We start from the raw sequence: 8,062 nt of genomic DNA, 5'->3' as shown, positions 1-8,062 counted from the left end.
TTTTAAAAATTCAAAACAAAAATGGTATTATGGATAAAAAGTAAAGGTTTTAGGTGAAGTTTTAATCTCTCAAATTCAACTGAAAATGAAATACATCATTTGATTAAACCAGAAATGCAACAATATGAAAGGAGGATTTTATAATATATATTGTGTAGACTAAAATTTCAGTTTAAAATTCAGCCATCTCAAATTATATCCATGGTTTCCCCCCAGCCCAAGTTCTGAGGCCCCTGGCACATGTTATTTTTCTGGTGTGATTAAGGTGTTAATTGTATCAGAAACAGCAACTAGCCACACATTCAAATAATTTATGGCACCGGAATATAATATCACAAACTAGTCACAAAAATTTTGCTTGAAAAAAAAAAATAAAAAAATCTTTGGGGCTTGTTCACATAGTGCCATATCTTGAGTGTGTGGCATGCTCTGCAAGGACCAGGCTTGAACCCCAGAACAGTCTTAGTCAGCAGCCCTGCCAGATGATGGCTGTTCAGGTGGTCCAGGGCTCAAACTCCAGGTCTGTCCTAATAAGCTCATCATCAGCTGGCAGGGGCTGCCCAGGACTTGATCCCAGAGATGATTTCTCCTAGTTGACAGGAGATAGGGGCAGCCCCATGGCATAAAACTTGTGGCTGTCTCAATTAGCTGATGATCATTCATCAGGGACTGCCTAAGGGATCCAGTCCTGGGGTGGTCCCTGCCAATTGATGGGAGATTTGGATGGTCCTGCGCCTAGAACCTGGAGGTCCATGATCTGATGATTGGTTAGCCGCAGGGCAATCCCTTCTACCCAACTGCAGATCATGGCTGGAGTTCTGAGGCAGTAATGGGGCAGTACTGATCTGCCAATGATTGACTGATAATTGGTTGCCTCTGAGGACTACTGAAAGCCTTGAATGGCCCTATGGGTCCCTGGAGACAGACAAAGATCAGCTGATTGTCAGTCACTCAACCTACTGGTACAGAGGAAACCTGGAATCATGATCCTGGGCTCCCCTGAACCAGCAATATGGTATGATTGAGGTCTCATCCTGGATCCCACAATTGTGCATCCTGCCATACATGTGTAGCATGGCAGGAAGCACAATAGTTGGGACCATGCATCATATTCCATCATGCCTTTAATTACATGGGTGGCAAAGGCCTGGAAATCAGAGCTTGTGGGTTCCTTTGCCTGGTTCTGCTATGAAGGTGCTGAGCTTGGTTAGATCTCTTAATGTTTGTGCCCATTTGCTTATTAAGGAAATGGATATAACTATTCATGTTACAAGGAGGGTGTTGCGGAGACTTAATGTGCAAGATTCATTTTCCCCTGATGCATGTAACTAGTTTTTATTTATTTTCATTACTATATACACTGTACCTTTCACATTTTGTGAATGAATACCCCTATCCATGAGACTGCACATCCTGAATATTATTAAAGATCTTTACCTGACCAGACAATGACCTGTGAGCTTTATTTTAACATTGTAATTTTTTTTTTACCACAGCTCCCTTAATGAACTAGTATCTATAAAAGTTTATCTCTTTATTACAAATGAACCAGGCCCAATAGGTGACAGTCTAAAGGGCAAATCTCCAAGACCACCTTAGTAATTTTTTGATATGGGTGAATGTATAGCCACTACTTTAAGATATTTTTCAGCAAGCCTCCATAGTCCAAGCAATGTTAAAGAGGAGGAATATATTGCAGTATATTTTTCCATAAAATAGACCATTATTTTGCTCACATTATCCCTTAATTATGATTCTCATGTAAGCTCAAGTTAGTTTATTTACACTCCACCTCTTCTTTACAACCCAAAGGCATTGGATACTAAACTGATGTACACACTGAAAAGTAATCAAGACGACTGCAATGCAAGTCACTTACCTTGGAAGAGCATGCTAAAGCAAATGCAAGGAACTGAACCCTTTTTATATTTACATGTATTGGTATTCTCTCAGACTTTAGATGCTGAACTCCTCTTCCCGTATCCAGAGAAGAATACTTCATGAACCAATCTGTTGCATGGATTTCTTTTCCATCAGATTCAAGAATAAGCTCAGATGAGGCATAACATTTTAGACCAAGGGAGTTACCCAGAGTATTTAGTGGGAGGATAAAGCCACATTTTCTTTAGTAATTAGTTTGATTTGCAAGGGATATTATTTTCAGAGGGTGAAAAAATATACTCTAGCAAGCCATCCTCCCTTTTCATTCAGGAAGTAGAGAGTTTTAGTATATGTTAGATAAGAGTTTAAGGAAGAAGGCAGGGTAGAGATGTACCCTACAGACTGATTAAATCAGAGATACCCAAGCTTTTGTGGGCCAGCATTCACTTCATTAGATGCTATGAAAGAACATACACAGAACAAGCTATCAAACAGAGACAGTGATTTCAACATGAAGGACAGAGGGAAGAAAAGAAAGAGGAGAAAGGGAGGGGCACTGCTGAGAGATGCAAACAAGTAATAAACCTATAGGAACAAAAGGTTCATGTGGCAAGTGGAAACTCCCTGGCTAACTACAGTGCTAGTCTCCTCACCTGCCTCTGGACACGCCACCTGCCTTTTTCGTCTGCCATACCTTGGTGACAATTCAGGTGTTAATTAGGCAGGAGGCTGCCCTTCAAATGCCCTGGTCTTTTGGGACTACGTATGCAACTCCAACCATCTCTATACCACATCCCAAGCCTCACAGATGCTCCTAATAGCTGGGCTCTGCTACAGGCCGAGGCCAGGCTCAATTAATTCCAGTGTTAGGCCTCTCGTTCTCTGCACTCTCATACTGCCCCTCCTTTTCCCAGGGCCATACTCACCCTGCCCTCACCTGAAGTGTTCTGGGGCTTGTTTCCCTGCACTCTCTGGCCAGCAAGCACACAGCCGAGTGAGCGCTGGGTAGTTTGCAGAACACTGGAATGACTCTGCCTTTAGTCCCTCACTGGGTTGCTCACCCAGCTGCTCTGAATTAGGGGCCGCTGATTTGTCCCATTGTTTACCCATGGCACTTCCTCAGCTGCTCCACCCAATCAGCCTCTGGCCCACCTATGGCCTCAGGTGCCCGAAGGCTTACCTGGACCTAACCCGGCCCCCATGTTAGCAGGGCCTACCCTCAAGCCCCCTGCTCACCAGGACCCACTTTGCAATCTTTCCTCCCAGGGCCTCATCTCAGGCCCCCTGTTCATAGGGCTTCACTACTCACCCTTCTCAGCATTCACATGTTGCAACTGTATCCTAGCCCCCAACTCTAGCCTCACTCCTTAAACTGAGCCCCTCATTCTCACTGGGCTCCTTCCCCCACACAGTCAGGGCTCCTAGCCTCTGGGCACCTTGCCTCTTTGCTAGGCTCCATATCCCTTACTAGGCTCTTCAGGCCTCCCAACTGCCAATCTGGTGCAGGCTCTCAGGTGCTCCAGTGCACCCTGCTCAACACCTCCACTGAGGCCCATACTCTGCCCCCTACACTGGGGCTTGGGGGTCATACACACACCCCACAGGCTCAAGTGGCCGTAGCCATGCCTGGCCCCACTCTCCAGCATCTTGTATCCAACAAAGGCTCAGGTGGCCACAGCCATGCCTGGCCCCAAACTGCCTCCAATGTTAATCGACCCACCTGAAGGTGGTGGCTGGGGCTTAGGCACCCTTATTTGCCTTCCACCAGGGTGGTAACTGGCCTGGCATTTCTGGGGGGCTGTTCTGCCACAAACAGTCCCACCAGACCACCCATCCCCAGAAGGGTGCAGTTTTAGGTCTTGCCCAGGACCAAGAACCTCCTAACCATCCACATCAGCTCTTGTCCTTACCTCCTGGTGTTACCGAGGCAACAGCTCCATCAGATGTTGTTTCCTTGGTGCCAGGCAGCAGAGTACTGCCTTTGGCTCTGCTGGCCTGAATCTTAAAATGGCCACTCATCAGAGCTGGGCTGCACCTGCTGGTTGCCTCTTCAGGCTCTTAAAGTGGCAGACACCAGAGGTGTTCTGCCACACACCTTCCTCCCTTAGAATAGCTCCTGGGGGAGGTTCCCCCTGCTGCTCTGCCAAAACAGGCTCCCCTCAGAGCCTGTGAAAGCCCTTGAGTGGCGAGCATCCCCAAAGGTTCTCCACCACAGTTCACAAAAGACAAACAAAGTCATGGAATAACAATCTATTGTCCCTGTTTAGACCAGATTTAACTCAATCCAGTCTGTGGGTGATTTGTTGTTCTGCAATTTTATATTTAAGTTAGCTTTTAAAGTTTTGCATGTGTTCTTTCATAGTATCTGATAAAGTGAGCTCTGACTCATAAAAGATTATTCATTTCTGATTTAATTAGTGTACAAGGTGTATCTCTATCCTGCCTTCTGCCTGACTTCAAACTAACTACCTCTCTCTGCTTGTAGGGTGCCTATACATGAACAGGGAGGCTGCACTGATGTGCTGGAATTCCAGCGTGTTGGAGCAGACTCAGCATGGAAATTACTGTGCTCCAGCAGCCTCCTGCATCTCATGTATCAGCATCCCTGCACTTCAAAATGGTGGTGGGGGCACTTTATCTAAAGTTAATTTGTAAAGTTTTAGATAAAGCACCCCCACTGCAATTTTGAAGCACAGGGACACTGATACAAGAAATGCTCCAGGCACTTTAATTGGAGAGGCTCTTGGAGCCATCCTAATTAAAGCACTCTCTTGCCCTCCCCTCACCCAGAGCATGCGTATAAATGCCCATACAATTTAAGGGATACATATATCAGCAGTGTAACCAGAGGGAGCCAATAAGGGCACCCACCACCAGAGATGGCGAAGAGGAGGACAAAAAAAAGCCACTGTTACTAGCAACCATGTGTTTGCATTCGCTATCACAGTTGCAACCAGAAGTCAGGCACCTGGCTACATTCCTACACTGATGACATGCATGTGCAGGACTTATTCAGAAGGGCTTAGTTTGTCATACTGCATAAAGGCAAAGATTCTCTTAAAACTAGTGATTTGGGGGTTATTTTTTGGAACCAAGCAAAAACCTGGTTTATCAAAAAAAAAAAAAACACTGGTCACCCACCCCCTGAAAACCAGGCCTCTTAAAAATAGCTCAAGTGGGCACCCAACATTTTTAATCACTTTTGAAAATCTTGGCAGCATCTTCTGAAAACACAAAGTATGTTGGGCCAGAGGATCATCTGGTATAAAGTGATAAAGGAAGTGGGGTTATGCTGTTTTGTACCTCTGGAATGCATCCCAGAGCAGTGGTTAAAAACCCAACAGGTAGTGAATCGCACTGTTTTACAAAGTAGCTTTTTTTTTTTTTTTTTTTATGTGAGACATTCCACAAAACCTAATGAAGAAGAAGTTACTTTTCTTTGGTATTTAATGGCTCCACTGACTGGTATAGAAGCAGTTTTATGGATCCCAGTATGAGAACTATATAGTTTTCCTAGCTGGGAGGTGAATATTCTTAACCTGAATTTTGATTAGTCTGTAGAATTCAGGTTGAGAATTGTCAGGTATCTAAAAAAAGTTGGAAAGGCTGTTCTCAGAAAGGGGAGGAATAGCCTCAAGTACCTGACAGGGGAGAATACAGGGCATTTTGATACACACTAGAATAAGTATGCATTACCACGAACTATTGGGTCAATAGGTATGTTTTAATGGGAGCTTATTTCTACTTACCTGAATGCATTTTCCAGTAATAGATTTAATCATAAACTAAACATTTTTTTTTCATAGCAAACTATAGGACTACTAACTATTATTCTTCCATCAATCATATTAAGTAATACATAATAAAAATGTGTGCTAATAGAAATTCATTGATGGAAGCTAGAAAAATTCACACATATAATCTATTGTTAATTTTATGCATCATATCAGATGACATTGCGGATACTATTTGCTGAGTAGTAATAGCACTGGTCTTCACTGGCATAAACTTATTCCTCAGGTTCCACCCTCTCTCACACAGCACAGTGCTCTAAACACGAGGCCATAGCTTAGGCATTATCTAGCTTTTCTTTTGAAGCTGGCTCCCTGTGTAGACAAAAACAAAGATACAAAGAAACACGAGGAAAGAAAAAGATAGAAGGTGTGCATCTTGTTGAAATGGATGCTGCTTTGGAAAGGAGCAGGTCCTAGTCTAACTTCTCACTCAGTGGCTGCATCAGATATGCTGGCACATGTGGTTTGCAGTGCCACAAGCCTCTTTGTGGCACTGCAAAACACATGCAACAAATGTTGAAATGTGCCCCGCAGTACAAATTTGCAGCAAGGGGCCAAATTTGCTACTGGGATTTCCTGGTAGCAAAAAAAAACCAAACAAAAAAACCACACAACAAACAAACCAACAACCCCCCCCCCGAAAAAAAGTGTTGTACTGCATGCCCACCAGGCATGTACCAGCACACATGGAGGCTGGCCTTTGTGCTGCTAGACTTATGCCCCTGTTGTTCCAGGCCACAGGCAAGATTTCTAGGGCCAGCACTGTTACTAGCCATAGCCTCCCATTCTCCCTGGCTGAAAAGTTGGGAGGCGCTGGGCAATGGCAGTTTGAACATTGCAGGATATCCTGCAATGAGGGGCACGTGCAAGGACGTGCACTGTGGCAATTTGTGCTGCTGCAAGTGTACACCCCAGCATGTCCAAAGCCAGCCAGTGGGTGCATCTACACATGCTGCTGGTGTGACACAAACTCTGGTGCAATTTGGGTCAGAGTTTATTGCTCCTGGATGCAGCATTTACACACATTCTGGGGACTACAGCATGTTAAGCCAGGGTGATGCAGGGGGCTGGGGGGTCAGCCTGCCAGCCCAGAGATGCTCTGCCCTGGCTCAACATGCTTCAGAGGGGCTGGCTAGGGCACAAGGGTTTTATAGTGTGGGGCTAGGCAGCAGGCAGCCCCCACACTAGCACTATCCTGCCCCAGTCACCATCTACACAGGCATTGCAGCAAAGTAAGTAACTCCACAGTAGGATAGTACTTGTATTGAGCAGTACTATCCTACAGCAGAGTTAATTAGTTTACTCTGACTTAATAGGGGTGCATGTGTAAACAGTGACACTTTACTGCTGAACTAATTAGTCAGCTCCCCAGTAAAGTGCATGTGTAGATGCCCCCAGTTTGCAGTGTTAGTTTTAAATGTCCCATGGTTCTTTTTCAAGAGAGCTATACCCTTCAGTCTTCATAGTGCCTCTAGTCACCCAAAGGCTATTTCTAGTTTCCTAGTCCATTTGAAATATATAGACTTTTTGAATATGTTTTCCTCAGCCAAGTTTTGGGTTTTCTTGAAATCCCAAGAGACTGACAAAACCATTCAAGTGAACCTGTATATTTTAGGAAGCAGGGGTGTTTAAGAGGTTTTGCATCTAAATCATGCAAAATTCAAACTTTAATTATGAAACAATTGAAGCTTGGCAGTTTTTTGTGTTTCACTCTAACCTTCAGGATTGGTTCGAATCCAGACGGCAAAGCAAAATTTAGAAAAAATGCAATCCAACATGTGGCGAAAGACTACAGCAAAGTGAATGTTCCCATATACCTGGCAATGAAAAACTTAGATTGGCAACATTCCACTTATTTGTTAGAAAAGAAACCATGAAGTGGGAAGTGATTAAATTATAAGAAACTATAAGCAACCAGATGCTACAAGTGGGCAGAAACAGAAGGTAATAGAGGATGAGGTAGGGAAGCAGGAACTATTGGGCAACTGTTTTTCTATTTTCAGCTTTACTTGCTCTTGATGTGTGATTTTAGGAACTTTAATAAAACTTCTTCCTCTTACCCTCCAGGTAAAGTTAAAAAGAACACACACACACACACACACACACACACACACACACACACACACACACACAGGAAGTTAAAATATGATTTCCTCTTTAAAGTCTAGGTGACTTTACAAATATACGTTGGCTACATGGATTGAAATCATAAGGGTGTTTATGAAAGAGTGCAGAAGAAATATATGTTCATCATAAGAAAAAATATAAATGAACTGACAGAAAACATTATCAAAATATGCAAATAGAATTTGCCACTGTAACTATATTTTGTAGAATTTGCCAAGAACAAAGTGTTCTTGGTCTAAATCCTGGTTCCAATGACATTA

The sequence above is a fragment of the Alligator mississippiensis genome, chromosome 9 (assembly GCF_030867095.1).
Source record: "Alligator mississippiensis isolate rAllMis1 chromosome 9, rAllMis1, whole genome shotgun sequence".
Lineage (NCBI taxonomy): Eukaryota > Metazoa > Chordata > Crocodylia > Alligatoridae > Alligator > Alligator mississippiensis.
Note: the sequence above shows the minus strand (reverse complement) of the source record.